The 19,638-nt window shown below is 38.9% G+C and overlaps 1 long non-coding RNA gene across 1 annotated transcript; it reads right to left on the bottom strand.

Moving 5' to 3' along the window:
* Positions 1-10,554: 10,554 nt before the first annotated feature.
* On the bottom strand, positions 10,555-19,002 carry LOC136466857 (uncharacterized). The gene is made up of 5 exons (XR_010761475.1): positions 18,850-19,002; positions 17,546-17,905; positions 17,402-17,465; positions 13,895-14,032; positions 10,555-10,933 (listed from the first exon to the last, which is right to left on the bottom strand). It is a non-coding gene; the product is annotated as an uncharacterized lncRNA (long non-coding RNA).
* Between the last annotated feature and the right edge of the window lie 636 nt (positions 19,003-19,638).

The raw sequence follows: 19,638 nt of genomic DNA on the forward strand, positions 1-19,638 counted from the left end.
AACAAGAAATCACAAGCTAATGTATCCTTCATAAAGCTTGATTCATGCTATATGCTTACTAAGGGTACAAATGGTGTGAAGGCTAAGTTCATTGGTAAACCATGGATGGGCTCAAAGAAGAAAGCCATTTGGGTACCAAAAAGCTTAGTGACTAACCTTCAAGGACCCAAGCAAGTTTGGGTACCTAAAAAGAATTGATCTTCTTTTATAGGTCAATTGCAAAGCTGGAGGAATGCATTGGGTTCTTGATAGTGGGTGCACTCAACACATGACCGGTGATGCAAGAATGTTCAACTCAATCAACACCAATGGCAATGATGGTTATGATAGTATCACATTTGGTGATAATGGCAAAGGTAAGGTCAAAGGGATTGGTAAGATTGCAATATCCAATTACATGAGCATATCCAATGTGTTGCTAGTTGAGAGCTTGAATTTCAATTTGCTATCCGTGGCTCAATTATGTGATCTTGGATTCAAATGCATATTTGGGGTAGATGATGTAGAGATCATAAGTGTAGATGGCTCTAACTTGATCTTCAAAGGCTTTAGATATGAGAATCTATACTTGGTTGATTTCAATGCTAGTGAAGCTAAATTATCTACATACTTGTTCACTAAGTCTAGCATGGGTTAGTTATGGCATAGAAGGCTTGGTCATGTTGGAATGAAACAATTGAATAGATTGGTTAAGCATGACTTAGTTAAAGGCTTGAAAGATGTTGTGTTTGAAAAGGATAAGCTTTGTAGCTCTTGTTAAGCCGGCAAACAAGTTGGAAACACCCATCCTAAGAAAAGTATGATGAGCACTAGTAAAGCATTTGAGTTATTGCACATGGATTTGTTTGGGCCAACTCAATACACCAGTATCGGTGGAAACAAATATAGATTTGTGATAGTGGATGACTACACTAGATACACAAGGGTATTCTTTCTAGTGGACAAAAGTGATGTATTTGCAACAATCAAATCATTTGTCAAAGGCATTCACAATGAGTTTGAAACAACCATCAAGAGAGTTAGAAGTGACAATGGTAGTGAGTTCAAGAACACTAGAATTGATGAGTTATGTGATGAATTTGGAATTAGATATCAATTCTCGGCCAAGTACACACCTCAATCAAATGGCCTTGTTGAGAGGAAGAATAGAACACTCATTGATATAGCAATGTCTATGCTTAGTGAGTACAATGTGAGTCAATCTTTTTGGGTCGAAGCTATCAACACGGCTTGCTATTGTAGCAACCGCCTCTATTGTCACCGATTGAAAGAGAAGACGCCATATGAGCTCTTGAATGGTAGAAAATCCAACATTGCATATTTTTAGGTTTTTGGTTGCAAATGCTATATCTTGAAGAAAGGCATAAGATTGGGCAAGTTCGACAAGAAATGTGATAAAAGATTCCTACTTGGCTATTCCACTACAAGCAAAGCATATAGAGTTTGGAATTTGGATAGTGGTACTCTTGAGGAAGTTCATGATGTTGAATTTGATGAAACCAAGGGTTCACAAGTAGAGAATGAGAACTTAGAAGATGTTAGAGGCATTCAACTTTTAAATGCCATGAAGAACATGGATATTGGTGAATTGAGGCCTAGGCAAGTGAATGATGATGAAGATGATCAAGTGCAAGTGCTCTCTAACTCAAATGTGCAAGATGATACAAATCAAGTTAGTGCAAGTGGATCTTATGATAATGAACAAGATCAAGTGGCTAGTACATCATCTCAACCCAAGGATCAAGCAAGTACAAGCAATCAAGTTCCAATCCTCCAACCAACCAATGTTGCAAGGGATCATCCATTGGACACTATCATTGGTGATATTTCTAGAGGTGTACAAACAAGATCAAGATTGACATCATTTTGTGAACATTTCTCATTTGTGTCATCCATTGAATCAAAGAAGATAGATGAAGTATTGAAGGATGTTGATTGGGTAAATGCTATGCATGAAGAGTTGAATAACTTCACAAGAAATCAAGTATGGGAGATGGTAGAAAGACCAAAGGGACACAATGTGATTGGAATCAAATGGGTCTTTAGAAACAAGCAAGATCAAGATGGGATAGTAGTAAGGAACAAAGCAAGATTGGTAGCACAAGGCTATGCCCCGGTTGCTAGATTGGAAGCAATTAGAATCTTGCTAGCCTATGCTTGTGCCCACAACATCAAGCTCTATCAAATGGATGTTAAGAGTGCATTTCTAAATAGCTACATCAATGAAGAAGTATATGTTGAGCAACCTCCCGGTTTTGAAGATGACAAGAAGCTCAACCATGTGTACAAGTTGAAGAAGGCATTGTATGGCTTAAAGCAAGCACCTAGAGCATGGTATGAGAGATTGATGGACTTCCTACTCTCTAAAGGGTTCACAATGGGTAAGGTTGACACCACTCTTTTCATCAAGAAGATTGGAAAAGATCTATTTGTATTGCAAATATATGTTGATGATATCATATTTGGATTAACCAATCAAGATTTTTGTGATGAGTTTGGAAAGATGATGGCTAATAAGTTTGAGATGTCCATGATTGGAGAGTTGAGTTACTTCCTTGGTCTTCAAATCAAGCAATTGAAGAATGGTACATTTGTAAGTCAAGGCAAGTACATCAAGGACATGATCAAGAAGTTTGGAATGATTGATAGCAAAGTCATTAGCACACCAATGGGAACCAATGGCAACTTGGATAGTGATGCAAGTGGAAATATGGTGGATCAAAAATTGTATCGGTCTATGATTGGAAGCCTACTCTATGTGACCGCATCAAGGCTGGATGTCATGTTTAGTGTATGCATGTGTGCAAGATTTCAAGCCTCACCAAGAGAAAGTCATTTGAAGGCTATAAAAAGAATTTTGAGGTACTTAAAGCATACACCAAATGTTGGTTTATGGTATCCCAAAGGAGCAAAGTTTGAGCTAGTTGGTTACTCCGACTCAGATTATGCGGGATGCAAGGTTGAAAGAAAGAGCACATCGGGCACATGTGAATTGTTGGGAATATCACTTGTCTCATGGTCATCAAAGAAGCAAAATAGTGTTGCATTATCAACCACCGAAGCCAAATACATATCCATCGATAGTTGTTGTGCACAAATACTTTGGATGAAAGCCACTTTGAGTGACTTTGGAATCAAATTCAAGAAAGTGCCATTGCTATGTGACAATGAGAGTGCAATCAAGCTAACCAACAATCCGATTCAACATGCAAGAACAAAGCATATAGATGTCCGCCACCATTTCATAAGAGATCACCAACAAAAAGGGGACATTTGCATTGAGAGTGTTGGCACAGAAGATCAACTTGCCGATATATTCACCAAGCCATTGGATGAGAAAAGGTTTTGCAAGCTAAGGAATGAGTTGAACATATTGGATTTCTCAAATATGTGTTGATACACCCCCACTTATATGACATGCCTCTCCTTCGAGCTATCTAAGGTAAAAGTTGATTGGCATGACATACATCCTTGCTAAGGACATGGTTAGTGCATCTAGTCACATTTTCAATCTCATTAGGACCTTTCAAGTGGTTCTATTTTATTAGGCACATTCATGAAAATCAAATGAATTTGATGTTTATATGGTATCACTATTGCTTCTATGCTTGACTTGATCTAGTGATGGCATATGAAATGTTTGTGGGCTTGTAAACCTAGTGTTTAGTCTAGAACATGAGCTATAAATGTTTAACTCAACATGGTACAAGATAACCCTTATTTGGAGGTGTGAAGAAGCTTGTCCTTAGATCAAACCGAGTTAAATATCTTTGGCATATATTCTAGTTTGAACCAAATTTAGAATTTTGATCCTCACACCATTGATTGACATTGATAATCTCGACCCTACAAGTAATACTATCTATATTTCAAACCTTTGTGGTCATTGATGACAAAGGGGGAGAGAAACAAAGATATAGTGAAAAAGGGGGAGAAATATCATAAAGGGAGAGAAACATAAAGATATACTTGATATATATGACATAGGGGGAGAGAAGTGAAAAAGGAAAGGGATCAATTAAACTTTTGAGCACACAAGTAGGGGGAGCAAGCTCATGAACTTGAATGATGCATTTGAATGTGCATTTCATATGTTTGCTTGCAATAGCACAAGTTTTAAATTACAAAATCCATGCTTGTGTGATGTATGCTAATTGTAAGATTGAATGATGAAATGAAATCATTAGATTACTTTCATTTCCAAGTATTTCCAAGTGGTATCTTTTCAAAGCTTGTGTACAAGTAGTATCAAGCTAACCATGGTGCTAAGGATGGTATAATAGTGCACTCTGATTGGTATCACGCTTCAAAGGTCCATCTTTTATACCTTAGCATCATTTGGTAGACAATGACTCCTATATTTCCTATCTAAGCATATGTGCAAGCTATAATCCAAACTCTTAGCACATATGTAGGGGGAGCAATTGCTACCATTTAGGGTTCATGAAACTTATCCATATTCTTTTACACATGGTAAATATGCTTGGACAAGCAACATGGATTCAATTGAATTTTATTTTATATCTTTGTATAAGGGTTGTCATCAATTACCAAAAAGGGGGAGATTGAAAGCTCTAGTTTGGCTTTGGTGAATTCATGAAACCCTAAGTGCTAACCTAGTTTATCAAGTGATCATGAGATAGGTAGTACACTCCAAGTGGTGAAGCAAACGAAGATCATAGCATGACAATAATGATGCCATTGTAATGATCAAGTGCTTGGACTTAGAAAGAAGAAAGAGAAAAACAAAAAGCTCAAGGCAAAGGTATAAACCATAGGAGCTATTTTGTTTTGGTGATCAAGACACTTAGAGAGTGTGATCATATTTAGGTTTAATAGTCGTACTATTAAGAGGGGTGAAACTCGTATCAGAATGCGGTTATCAAAGTGCCACTAGATGCTCTAACTCATTGCATATGCATTTAGGATCTAGTGGAGAACTAACACCCTTGAAAATATTTGTAAAAATATGCTAACACATGTGCACAAGGTGATACACTTGGTGGTTGGCACATTTGAGCAAGGGTGAAGAAGTTAGAGGTGAAATGGAGTTGGTCGCAAGGATGCTGGCATTGGTCAATTGACCGGACGCTAGGTCGCTCAGCGACCGGACGCTGAAGGGCTGCTTCCGGTTGTGTTGTCGGTCAGCACAGTAAGTAGTCCAATGAGACCGGACGCGTCCGGTCAGCAAAAGTCGGTTTTGGAACCTTACTGTAAACGACCGGACGCTGGTGTTCAGCGTCTAGTCAACTCAAGCGTAGTGTTCGATCAAGACTGATGACCGTTGAAGTCAGGACACGTGGCTGACGGCGAGCGAACGGACGCTGGGGCTCAGTGTTCGGTCAGCCCACGTTATGCCCAATGAAGGGGTATAACGGCTCTATTTCGTGGGGGCGTCTATTTAAGCCCCATGGCCAGTTGAAGCTCACATCTTTGGCCATTTTCATTGACATAGCAACCTTGTGAGCTTAGCCAAAGCCCTCCCACTCATCTCCACCATTGATTCATCATCTTTGTGAAATTGGGAGTGAATCCAAGTGCATTGCTTGAGTGTTTGCATCTAGAGGCACTTGGTGTTCGTGTTTCGCTGCGGATTTCGCTTGTTACTCTTGGTGGTTGCTGCCACCTAGACGGCTTGGAGCAGCGAGGATCATCGAGCGGAGAGTGGTGATTGTCTCCAGCTCCGATCGTGGTGATTGTGAGGGGTTCTTGACATTTTTCCGGCAGAGAGCCTAAAGGTACTCTAGTGGATTGCTCGTGGCTTGTGTGATCCTCATCTTGTATTGGTTGTGCGGTACCCTATTGAGGGTTTGGCGTGTGAAGCCAATTAGCGCGTGAACCTCCAAGCGAGTGAATCGCCACAACGAGGACTAGCTTGCCGGCAAGCAAGTGAACCTCGATAAAAATCATTGTGTTCATCTTTGATTCCGAGGTGATTGGTCTTCATTGTTATTCATCCTTGTGATTGATTGGTTCCTTCATCTACACGGTAGTATAACCTTCTTGATCACTCTCATTACATTACTGCAAACTAGTTGTCAAGCTCTTTAGTTAGCTTTTGAGAGCACACTAACATAGAGTAGCATCATAGCTATTGTGTGAATAGATACTATCTAACCTAGAATTGTGCTAGGTGGCTTGCTTTTTGAGTAGGCTAGCGCAACACTTGCTTCGCCTCATAATTGTCTAACTACTTTGTTAAGTGTTGTTGTAGAAATTTTATTAGGCTATTCACCCCCCCTCTAGCTATTAGGACCTTTCACTCGTTCCTTTCTCGTCTTCTGACCATGGGGCGGTGGGCGAGGCTAAGGTCACCGATGGTTTTGATGGCCGGCGGCGAAGGCAAGTCCAGGAAACGACGTTCTTCTCCCTTAGGTACCAAGGGATTCCATTCGTACCTCCTTTCATTTTAGTTGCTGCTATCATATTCATTCTTTTGTGATTTCTCATTCTAGAAGTTATTGCATAATTACTGCACCTAAAACAACATTCGACTATGTCAACAGTTCAGTTCCTGAGAAAGAAGCCTGCATGGTTGTTTTAGATTACATATTGGAATCGACTGTAGTGCTAAATAGAGGCCAGAAATTGTTTTAAAGTACAAAAACTAATTTGCTTTTTTGTTAAATCACCAGATTATCCTTTTCATATTTTTTTTCAGCAGGTCTTCGCAGAGTATTTATGCTAGTAAGTTCAGATGGAATAATATGCAGTTCATCAAAGCGAGCTGCTCTGAAGGTCTGTATGTGCTTGCTCTGTCTGAATAAATCAATGCTAGCTTTGAGGCTAGTATGGTCGTGTGGTATAGTATTTCTTATATTATCCCTGAACTCAATATCTATCTGGGTAAGTCCCACCACAAACAGAGTAGGAAGCAGTAGTAAAGTATATGCATGCATTAATGAATCTGAATGCTTGATTATCATATATGGGATTTGTGTACTAAAGGAAGTTACTGGGATTTGTACCTGCCTGTAGGGATTTTGCTATGTGTGACTGTGACTGCTATCATCTACATAGTACAAGTAACTCATCTTCACGGATAGTTTGATACCCTTTTGACTTGATAGTTTTAGTTTCTGTATGTTTCTGAGTGCATTCATTCCTTGTGACTGGCTGCTGTCATTTCCTTATCTTTGAGGGACCTTGCTCTATACGACACATGTGCTGCTTTTCTACCAATTTAATATATATAATTTGAGTCCTATTCTGAAAAAAAGTGTGAACTCAAGTTCCATTCTGCTGGCTGCAGGGGCTCAGCATATTTACAAGTTGTCATCTAACTTATTCCCCTCTCTCTAACGGATCTGCATGTGTCTTGGACAGGTTCTCTCATTGTGCATTACACTTTTACTTAGTAAATCAGTTTCTTCTATTGATGCATACCTTCAGCATTTGTTGATCTTGTCGTTCCCGTAAGGATATAACTTGGTATGTTTGATGATTTTGATCTCCAAGTACCGTTGATCTTTATTTTGAACACTAAAACAGCTGAACTAACTCAGGTAAGCAAAGCACAGGGTTGTGAAAACAAAGTCATATGCTACTGTTGTCAAAGATGATAGTTCCAAATATCATTATTGTGTGTGAACTGATCTTCCATTTTCATCCCTAGTGCCAAACCACTATTTGCTCCAAAAGCACTTAATGCTTACTTGTTTTTTCGATATCTTTTATACTGAAGTACCTCTTATTTTGCAGTTAGTCCAGAGCAGTCGCAATGAGTACCTTAAACTGAAAACAAGGGTGGATAATTTATAGATGACTGAGAGGCAAGTTGAGTCTACTCTTGAATTCTATCTTCATTAATTTACAGAGTTTTTAGATTTATCATAAGTCATGACCCTCTGAATTAGCACCGTAGTCTGAATTGCATAGGCATGAATGACTTAGTATGTTATATCTTTCCAATGCTGAACAAATAAATTTCTCATTTTGCAGATACAGCATATGCTTGATCAGCTCATTGATTTTCAGAGGAGGGTATGCTCTTAACATGATAAAATTTATGAAGATTTATATCTGTAGATATTTTTTTGGATAATTTCTACTTAGATATAGGTACTGTTTAAACTACTTAATGATATCGCTAAACCATGTCCAGGAGCAAATGTTGTGTGAAGCAAATAAGTGCCTTAGAAGAAAGGTATGCATGCACCTTACCATGTCCCTTAAATGTTGCAAACATAATTTACCTGGTCTTGTTTAGATACTCGGGGAAGCATCTTATTATTATGTTTTTATGTCATGTTTCGGGTTAAAAATGGTGTATATACGTCAATGAACAATTCAGCTCTTCAGGTTGGTAGATCTGTTTAATTTATTAGCACCGTAGTCTGTGTATGTATATGCTTACAAATACATGTGCAGTCGACACGTTAAATTGAGTTTCCATTTGCTGAACCAGCTTTTACTTTATAATACTTATACATGGTGTTTGTCTTAATATATCTGTGAACGACTTTTTGTAGCTCAGATTGTTTTGCATCTTTGAATAAGTTTTGCATAAGGAATACCGTAGTTCAACTGTGAAATATATATTGTGCATATTGTTTATTTGACTGTTATTACAGTATATATATGTGATAGCAGTACTTATATTTTTATAGGTGTGCATGAGCTGTCTAGTGTGCATGAGTCTAGTTACTTCATATCGATTCTCAAGACGTATACATATCGACAATCTTCATTAGCTTATATGTTTGTATATATATTTGTAATGTTCACTTAGATAGAAATCCTCAGTACCAACACCTTGTACTCTTATGCTTATGGTTAGATTTGAATTATATATATATATATATATATATATATATATATATATATATATATATATATATATATATATATATATATATGTGTGTGTGTGTGTTCTGGTCGAATTTGAAATTTTTTGGCGAAAAAATATACTGTAGGGGCGGTTCTAGACTGAACCGCCCCTACAAACAGGTATTATAGGGACGGCTGGTACTACAGCCGCCCCTACAAATCGATTTGTAGGTGCGGCTGATAACACCAGCCGTCTTTACAAATCGATTTGTAAGGACGATTTAAGAATCGTCCCTATAAATACATGATTTATAGAGACAGTATGTAAAGTCTCACCAACCGTCCTTATAAATAATATGTGTAGCAGTGACGAATGCTAGAAGAAGCTCCTTCTCCAGAGTCTGACGATTGAAGATGTTCAGGGTAACAACACATCGGTGTCATAATCATCCGTTATATATATATATATATATATATATGGAGAGTATATTCAGTAGCCAGCCAGCTACAAAATAAGTTATTCTGTAGCCACCTCCATTTACGATAATTTTATATACTAATTTACAATAATGTCAATACATATTTACGATAGTTGGGTTACTATAACACAGGGGATATTTATCATAACGTTATAGTAAACCACTTAGTAGGGAGTTACTATAATCTCGTAAATTAACATAGTAATTATCGTAACTCAAAGTGGCTATAGAATAAGTTATTTTATAACCAGCCACAGAGTAATAGTTATATATATATATATATATATATATATATATATATATATATATATATATATATATATATATATATATATATATATATAGGGAGAGGCTATTCAGCAGCCAGCTACAGAATAAGTTATTCTGTAGCCACCTCCATTTACCATAATTTTATATACTAATTTACGATAATATCAATATATATTTACTATAGTTGGGTTACTATAACACACAAGGATATTTACCATAACGTTATAGTAAACCACTTAGTAAGTAGTTACTATAATCTTATAAATTAATATAGTAATTATCGTAACTCAAGGTGGCTACAAAATAAGTTATTTTGTAGCCAGCTATAGAGTAGTAGTTCTATATATATATATATATATATATATATATATATATATATATATATATATATATATATATATATATATATATATATATATATATATATATATATATATATATATACACACGTGTGTGTGTGTTAGTATCCAAGGTACTAAATATCATTCAGTACCCGAGCTCATTCCGTCACCCACGCGCAGGAACGAAGCATCGCTCACGATCGGATGCCCAGCCCGCCCACCTGCAGTCATTTCCTATTTTCTCTCTTTTTTTCATTCAGATTTTTTGACCCGAAGTGACCGTTTATTTTTTTTTTCTTTCGGATATTTTTTTTTGACCCAAAGCAGTTGTATTGCTTGACCGGGGTTTTTTTTACTCACGTCGCACGTGTGGTTGCAATAATTGAGAACCTTTTTATGGTTTCAATAATTAAGTTTTCGTCCTTGCTTTGATGGTTCCCAACTCCCAATAAATAGTCACGTAACTTTGTACTAGTATTTGATTGTTGTTGATTTGGTAAGAATAAAAACCGGCCTGTTTACTAATACATCAAAAAATATTGTTTCACAAGATCATATGGAACTTTTTTTTAATTAGATCCAAACGACCAAAATGATAAATACTATTTTAATTAGATCTTTTTTAACCACTAGACATGCACATACGTCACGTATGTTTATTAAAGCCATATTACAATGTCAAAATCTTATTCTTTCTACAAATCAATTCATATATATGACAAACATACCGCATTTGCACACGTTAGAGGAGGCTTTTTTCTCGGAGGAATGAGTGAGCAGCAGTATTTACTTACAGAACATTTTGCAAAAAAAAAAAAAAAAAGCCCACGCAAAGCATATACAGAGTCTAATGATCGCCCAATGTTGTGCAACGTAACAATCAAATGTTAACCATCTATACAATTATAGCTAGTAAGCAGAACACCACTGTCCATGCCAGGTTCTTGTCGTGAGCCTGTGCCTCAACCCTCAGGTCTTGTGCAGCGCACACATTCTTTGCAATTATTTTTGCCTTGCTTATCTTATCACCATTTTGCTTGATCACCTCCTTTGCTAGATAGCTTCATTGTAGAGCTTAACGGCCAATATGCAAAAAAAAAAAAAAATGTTGTACAGTCAGCCCTTCAGTTATCAAAATAGGATTGTACATAGACCCTTTAATTATCACCATGCAGAATGTTTCATATCAACGGAAGGATATGTCCCTGAATATGACTAAAGTCAGCACAACCAAGAATTTCAATTAATTCAAGCACTCACAATATTTTGGTTACTGGACCTACATCAATATGATCAAGGCACCAAAAGAAAAATATTAGATTTATGCTATAACAAAATAATCGTATTGGCCCTTTCCTATCCACCTTCATTAGTGCAAAGCTACCGGATATTCTTCCAAGTCTCAACATAAGAAAAACACTCCCAAGTCCCAGGATGGTAAAAAACACACAATCTCATTCATTGCCTAAACATGAGACATTGCATGACAAATACATATAGATCAAAATTTGGAAAATTTATTACTAAATACTAATTAGAAATTATGATGAAAGCATATTAAATTAGGAAAATTTATTGCTAAATACAAATATGTGCTTGTGTAGGAGCCCCGAGACTGAAGAGAAACATATAGGATAAAAAAATATTATTATTAGGAATGATTTATAGCTTTGTTGAGAGTAATGCATGAATATGTTGTCATTACTAGGTTGTGATTCACTTATCGCATTGTTAGTTGAGGGTGTTGTAAGTCAGATACTTATTACATTATAGGCAGATGAGGATATGTACCGGCAACTAAGCCTGTGGATTTCTGCTTACAGGATAAAGGTTTTACATTACTTACCTTTGGGACAAATCTTGATTACTAGGAAAAGATTTAGATGACTACACACTTGCTAAAGTTCTAAAATTTGGTGTTGCTCTAGGAACATTATTATCTCAAGAACAGGTAAAGTTACACATATTTAGCAACGACAGGGTTTTATTTAGGTTCTAATACTCTGACAAAAGGGTATTGCAACAACATATACGATGATGCATGCAAAAGTTCAAATGGAAGGCTGGAGATCACATGATAATGTAGTAAAACAGCACAATACTTTTTGTCCTACTAACTTGAAATAGCAACATAATGGTCACTTCCAATGCAGTGTTGTTTCAACTATAGTTTGAGACTCATACCTAGTTACCTAGTTACCTAGTTACCTGCTTCCTCCATCCCAAATTGTAAGTCGTTTGACTTTTTTGACCCCAAGTTTGACCACTCGTCTTATTCAAAAATTTATGTAAAATATTACTTCTTTTGTCGTGACTTGCTTTATTAATAAAAGTTCTTCAAGAATGACTTAAATTTGACTATGTTTGCACAAATTTTTTGAATAAGACGAGTGGTCAAACTTGGAGTCAAAAAAGTCAAACAACTTACAATTTGGGATGGAGGAAGTAGTTTACTTTTGCATCATATACAACAGCCAGGTGGTCAATAGAAGACAGATAATTTATCCACGAATTGACAGAAACAGCCAATATTCCACAAGGCTAAAACAAACAACAATGAGCAAAAGCTTCCAGCACTCTCAAACAAGAAGAGCAAAAGTTTCCAACAAACTTGACAACAGGAATCTGAATCTCTCATTTGACAGTATATCTGGTTCAACGAATTTCAAGGTAGTAAAAGGAAAGCAAACATGTGGTAGAACCGCCCGAGATAACACATCTTCGGAGGCGCTCGTCTTCCACGAGACACTAAACACCCCAAAAGTAAGCTACATCGGGTGGATTCCGTCGAGCACACCCCAAGGGAGAACTCGAATAATCCATGTTTTTCCTCCAGGATCCAATAATAAGAACGAGTTTACAATACTTAGTCCATTTCATACAACCAGAGTTCTTAGAAATATATTATTACAGTACCAAGTTCAGAGTGCAAAATTTAAACATCGAAATTAAAATAAACGTCTATCGATAATATACAAAGATCCGTCTATGCACACCAGAAGAATCCTTCACACAATAGCTACTCCTCAAGCTGCACCTACAACAGGGGTAAATAAACCCTGAGTACACAATATACTCGCAAGACTTACCCGAGTAGTGGGAATAATTTCCCGACTCCAAAGGATATGATAAGCTTTATGGTTTGCTGGGTTTCCTTTTTGCGGAAAACAATACTAGTAGTGAATCCTTATGTATGTTTCTTATTAGCAGTCATGATTAGTTCATTATCTAACCATTCTAGGTAAGCACTTGTTCTACTTTCAAGCAAGAGTTGAGCAAACAGATCCATTTCACCATCTTTCATCGTCCAGTTCTTACTACGGTGCTAGATTGTAGACAAGTCATACCGAATTACCCGGCGATTCGCGAATCAATGTGCCCAGCTGGGTATCTCGAAACACATGCCCCGCTTGTACCCCAGACACAAGCAGGACCAACCCATCACTCTCCTGTCAAGGAGTCTAGGTCCCCATCCAAACTTGGACTCTAAGCCCCCACACCTGAATCTCAGATTCAGTGTGGTGCTTAGACCTCCACAATCCCCGCCTCCAATCAGTCGGTCTGGAAAGAGCCGGAACTGATGACAAGAGAGCAACGAGCCTTCCCTACTCCCATAAATAAGTATGTGCTCAGGATAATAAGTCTATGACCTGACTAGAATCAAATACAACGGCCGGTCCTTAACCAACACGAACAGAAAAAATAGTGTAACCAAGCTATGCCTCGTTAGCCGCGAAACACAACCCCTTACACCCACCAATACCCATACCATATCCATGTCCGGTCTCTATTTTTCCTCTCACCATTTTATCATGAATGATAATAATAATCACCTATTGTGAGTAACGGCAGGTTACTCACGCTACCGATAAACCTAAGCATAGCAGGTACTCGGCCTAAGCTAGTACGACTCATAGGTAGGTATATATATGCATGTAGTTTTCATAAAATGCCTGTAACATAAATGCACATTATATATATATATATATTATATCCAATGATCATTCAAAATAAGAGTTATGCACCGGGGCTTGCCTTTGGAAGGCGTGGTGTCAGCAAATTCAGCAGCTGGTGGCTCTGGGGCTCCCTCCTAGATGAGGATCTCCTCATACTCCTCGATTATCTCCTCATACTCTGGCTCGCCCACGGTCACAAACTCTACTAACTCGTTATCTACATGTATGAAATGATGATGCAATACTTAGTAATACGGCAACAACAACTCTTAAAATAAGAATACATCTATCAAACTACTAAGCTAGCTCTAATGACTAAGACGCTAAGTTACCTATTATTCCCACTAAACAAGTATGAAACATTCCACGTATTATCTTAGCAACTAAAGGCATCCTTATTCTTATTACCGATTTAATATATATACTAAAACAAGGAGTACTTAGCTACCCCATTTCTTAACCTATTCTAACGCTATAAAAATTACAGTGAGCACATAATAATCTAATGAATCTACTGTAAAAATTTCATGGCCAAAGCTATTACCCAATTGCCACAAAAATTCCTACAATTATTAATCTAAATAACATTAAACACTTCCAAATGATTTAATAGACCTTAGCATCAACACAGACATATACAAACTAACCATACTATCAGATAGACAACATTTTTAGAAACTCAACATAATTTATTTCACAATTTTTGAATACTTATATGAATTGATATCAATTTCCAAAGATCAACTTAGAATATAAAATATAAAACTATTTCTATTTTCTAGAAAAATGAAAAACGAATTCAACCCGCGTGGCCCACTAACGAGCGGCGCGGCCCACACACGTGCGAAGACGGCTCGTGGCGAGGAAGCCCGCGCGCTGGTACTTTTGCGAAAACGCCACCACTCTATCTGCTATTCACGCGACTACTATGCGGCCTATTCCTACAGTCGGCACTTAAGCAAAATAGCCCTCGCAACAACTCTTCTTTACAACGGCCAGGTCCTCGGCTGTCCCTGCGCACGTCGACGCGGCGACGATGACACAAGGCGGTGCGTCAGCCACCTGAGACCCACGCCGACCCCACCAACGAGCTGAAACCACCTATGACCCTAACGCTAACCCAATCGTGGTGATATGGAGCCACGGGGTGAACCGGAGTGAGCTGCCACCGCGCACGACCACCCACGACGGTGGTGCAACCACCCCAGCGAGCTACAACACTAATAGGCCGGTAGAGGTGGTGGCTAAGCACTAATGACGTACTACGAGTCTGCCCGAAGTGATGGTTGGGCAGAGGGTAGCTGAGGGAAGCCGGCCACATGCGACAGAGCTTGGTGGCGGCGCACTACGGTGACACGGTCGCATCAGCGATGAAGGCAATACTAGCGACTGGGCTGAGGTGCGTGGGCGAAGGAAAGAGCTAGGCGAAGGTAGTGGTATGACGAATTGGATAGCGGGTGAATGGCGAGCGAGCTGTCCTCGCCCACGGCTAAGCGTGGCCTTAACGGCTCGTCAGGGCGGACACGCCAAATTGGCGCCCGGCCGGCCGTCATCAAGGCTACGGGTGGCATAGGCGGTGAGAGGACAAGAGAGCGTATGTGTAGACATGTGGAATTAATGAGAGGCGACGCACGCATCTAGGTATTATCGTGGCGTAGCAGCGGCAGCGTGGGAAAAAGCAGGGGCATGCGGGCGGACGGTACGACGACGAGGGCTCGGTTAGTGGTTCGACTGGTGCGCGCCTTGGCCGGTTGCGGTTGTCATGGCCGAGGGACCCTCGTCCAAGCGTAGGGGACAAGCGCGTGCGTTGGCGACAGGCCATGACCCATGCGTTGTAGCACCATTAATGGTGTGGCGATGACGTGCATGGCCACGTGCAGAAGCCATCCACCCGCCCAGGGACAGGCAGCGCAGCGTAGGTGTGTAGGCATGACGCGACGTGACGCAATAGCAGCAGCAGCGACACGACGTGGTAGGGCGGCCAGACGACAGCGGATCGGTTAGGGCGTCGGGCCCGCGACGGCAACGGCACCGTGCGGCCAGGCCAACCGGCCCGCAGCGACTCGCCGAGCACGGCGTCACTCGTGTGTGCATGTGTGCGTGCATGCGTGCGTTAGACGCGTCGACGCTGCGATGTCGTGCCCCCGAGGCACGGTGACCGCACCCACTGAAAAACTGATCGAGTACGTGTTGTGCATGGTTTTTAAAGCGTCAACCACGACCCATCTAACTTGGTTATGACCCAACCAACCTGGCCGAGCTGAAGATGGTACCTAGGGCTACTGAATGGAGCAATATACATGGACCAAGGTAGACTAGAGAAGAAAATATGAGCATGCTAAGTTGGTGTTGTCAACCAGCGCCCAAACAACATTTTTGAACTTTTTGTAGCAATTAATTGATGATCAAAGCACATACTAACTAAACCAACCCCTATACCATTGACAAGTACTTACTTGGGTGCAACCCACCAAGCAAAAATATAGCACAAGCCTTTAGCTAAATTTTTCAGAATTACTTCCTCCATCCCAAATTATAAGTCGTTTGACTTTTTTTACCTCAAGTTTGACCACTCGTCTTATTCAAAAAATTTGTGCAAATATAGTCATATTTAAGTCATTCTTGAAGAACTTGTATTAACAAAATATGCCACGACAAAAGAAGTGATATTTTGCACAAATTTTTAAATAAGACGAGTGATCAAACTTGGTGTCAAAAAAGTCAAACGACTTACAATTTGGAATGGAGGAAGTAATTCACTAATATAGCATTGTCACACCGTTTTCAACTTTGAAAATTACTAAGTCTTGGGCTGAATTTTAATCCAAGTTCCATCTCTAAGCTATTGGAAATACTATCTAACAATAATATTTTTCGACAACAAGTATTTCATTGTCATCTATAAAGTTTGTACCTTCAACTTTATTTAAGTGTCACATAGGTGTTTTATATAACTTTTTCTTAATAAAAATTGGTTTTAAACCCTAAGTGATATAACATGACTGGAATTAACTTTTGTTTCGCACTTCCGTTGATCGTTTTGAGTTACGGAAGTTGATCTACACTCTTTATTACAAGCATTAACACGTAAACATGATGCTCATGACATGTTTTAGTAAATGATTTACGGTGTAACATCGAGGGTGTTACAAAACATGCATGCATTTGTGGCCATTTTGAGGAATAACAATAGTTTAAAAGCATCAGCCAAAACTGCACATTTGATAGTTCAACCAAATTTGCGAGCACATTTCATTTTAGCTTAATTAAGATGGCTACGAACTCACAACCAAGAGCATTTAGACGAGAGGTTGGACAACGTCCATCGCACACCCCATCTAGACAGCTCCTCGGTATCCAGAAAATGCTGCTTCCTTTGCCACGGGTAGGATGAATAGAAAAGGCAATGGAACAGTCAACATACCAGGTCTTGCATGACTCAAGTGTTAATTGAAAGGACAACCAGATTGACCAATTAGAAGAGTACACGGATATGGCTCAAAAATGGTCATTAGTTATTGACTTATTGGAGAGGAATTTAGTAAGCGAGAGTATGCAAAAGGATCATAATGTGCAAAAACAATACCTTCTCTATGAGTGGTCCTGGGAAGTAGCCGTTGCAAGGTGCTTAGAAGGGGAACGCCTTGGATCTGAATACACAAGGAAAGAGCCAAAAGTAATAATAAACAACAAAGCATGAGGGAGTATATTAGATTTGTGCAATGTTTACCTTTCTTGCCTGTAACCAGCTGCACAGATATGTTGAGCTCCAAAACCAAACAAGATTAGCACGTGGACAGAGAAATCACTGGTTTGGAAGTGACCTGCATCAGATCCCATGCTACCAACTAATGGACATCGATGCGACGACGCCCATATGAGTACACTTGCTATGACCCTCGGGAACATCCAGGCTGCGGCGACCTGATGGGATGAGGGGAGGACCGTGGTGCTGGGTGGACCCACGAGGGAGGCGAGGCAAGGTGCCGAACCAGGTGCGGCGAGACTCTTTTGGGCTGATAGATGGATTGATAGTCAACAAGTGGAAGATATTGCACCACAAGTAGTTGCGCTAGTGCCCAAGTGGGATCTGCACACAAAAAAACAAAGAGAAAGAAAAGAGGATAAATAACAATGATGAAAATATAACTCTACGAAGAGGAAGCATAATTAATAATATTCAGAGTAAAGTGGTTTAAAAATAGGATGGGAATCTCTGGCATTTTACAAAACATCAGTTCACACCAAAATCTGGTGGAACAATGTAGTTTGTTGGAATAGGATAACAAATAGCAAATACATACATTCAAGGTCACAAAAAAATTACATCAGAAAAGTCCGAGTGTAGATCCTTGAAACAAAAAGTAAGTTGCTAGTGATTAAAATAAATCTAAGTATACAGTTTATCCTGTTGAGAAATTGAATTGACAAAAGTTGCATTCAAAATAATGCACACAAACAACAGAAATTGTTATGGGCGCGTTGTCCATACGCTGACCATAAATCACAAGCAGGTAGAATTCATAGATGTGACTACACAAAAAGGAAGTTGATTTGATGCTACAATCTCTAACTAAATAAAAATATGAATCAACAGCATGTCCAAACAAGCCAAAGCAAATAAAACAAAAGGGAAGACAACTTGGTGGACTAGAACAAATACAAGATCCAAGGCAGGTAAAGAACTAGAACACCCAGGCAAATTCGGTAGTATTGGGCACGTACTACTCCATATTCTCCAGGGAGAGAAAGTTGGACCAAACAGCACCATAGGCCAACCATGCCAAACAGGCAATCATGCTTCCCCAACAAAAACAAAAACATCACTACTTAACCTAACAAGCGGTCCCATTGCTGAGTTTCGAACGATTTCAAAATAGCTGAAATCAAAATTATTTTATTTAAATAACATTGTTGCACTTCGTCAAGCAGGAACACAGTAGTTCCATGGTCTATAATATAGAAAACTAAGCTTGGGAATGAACTAATCCATCTCAAAATCAAAATGGTGGGATGGGTTTATCTCTATTATACCTGGATTGCACATTTCACTACTGCATTCTTCTGCTTATGCTAGTAAAGATGCAAAGAGAGTGCTAGCTTAAAATGGAATAGTTTCACTTGATCAAACTTTAGGGTGTGACTGAACTCTGAAGTGTCACTCAAAAGCATCATGAAATGCTTTGCCACCCACCAGGCAAAAAAAAAAAAGATCATGCTGAGAAGGAAATGGTAAGCAGAGGAAGTTTACTATTAGGAAACAACTTCTCCTGGCCTCCGGACCCTGACAAGAAATTTTAAGAAAAAAAATCATCACATGAAGAATATATATATTGCAATATAGCTTCCCATCTGAGATTACATCCAGACAAACATTATTTTTATAAGCTGAGAGTTCACGTGAAAGCAAATTATCATATAAAATTTTCATGATATGACATTTGAATATTGCATTGTGTAGCTGATTAAGTCTTAGCAACAAACATTTCAGCTCTCCTGAGATGAAAAAAATACTGATATATTCATTAAGCTAAGAAGATTCAGTTCAGTTGTAGGGAACTAAATAACCTGAAGAACCTTCAAATCAGTTGTGCATAACACTGAAAGAATGGGTGTTCTGAAGTACCAAAATCTAAGTTCATCTATATATTAAGCCTAAAAAAATTACCAAAAAACCTGCACCCAAGGAAAACAAACAAGATAACAGCGATACACACGTTCCACACAATCGAAGGGAGAAGCTTTCACAAGCATTTCCAATAGATGTTCGTCAGGAAGAAGAGCTTCCATAATCCACACAAGCACAAGCAAGAACAGCAGGGA

Source organism: Miscanthus floridulus, chromosome 7, assembly GCF_019320115.1.
Source record: "Miscanthus floridulus cultivar M001 chromosome 7, ASM1932011v1, whole genome shotgun sequence".
Lineage (NCBI taxonomy): Eukaryota > Viridiplantae > Streptophyta > Magnoliopsida > Poales > Poaceae > Miscanthus > Miscanthus floridulus.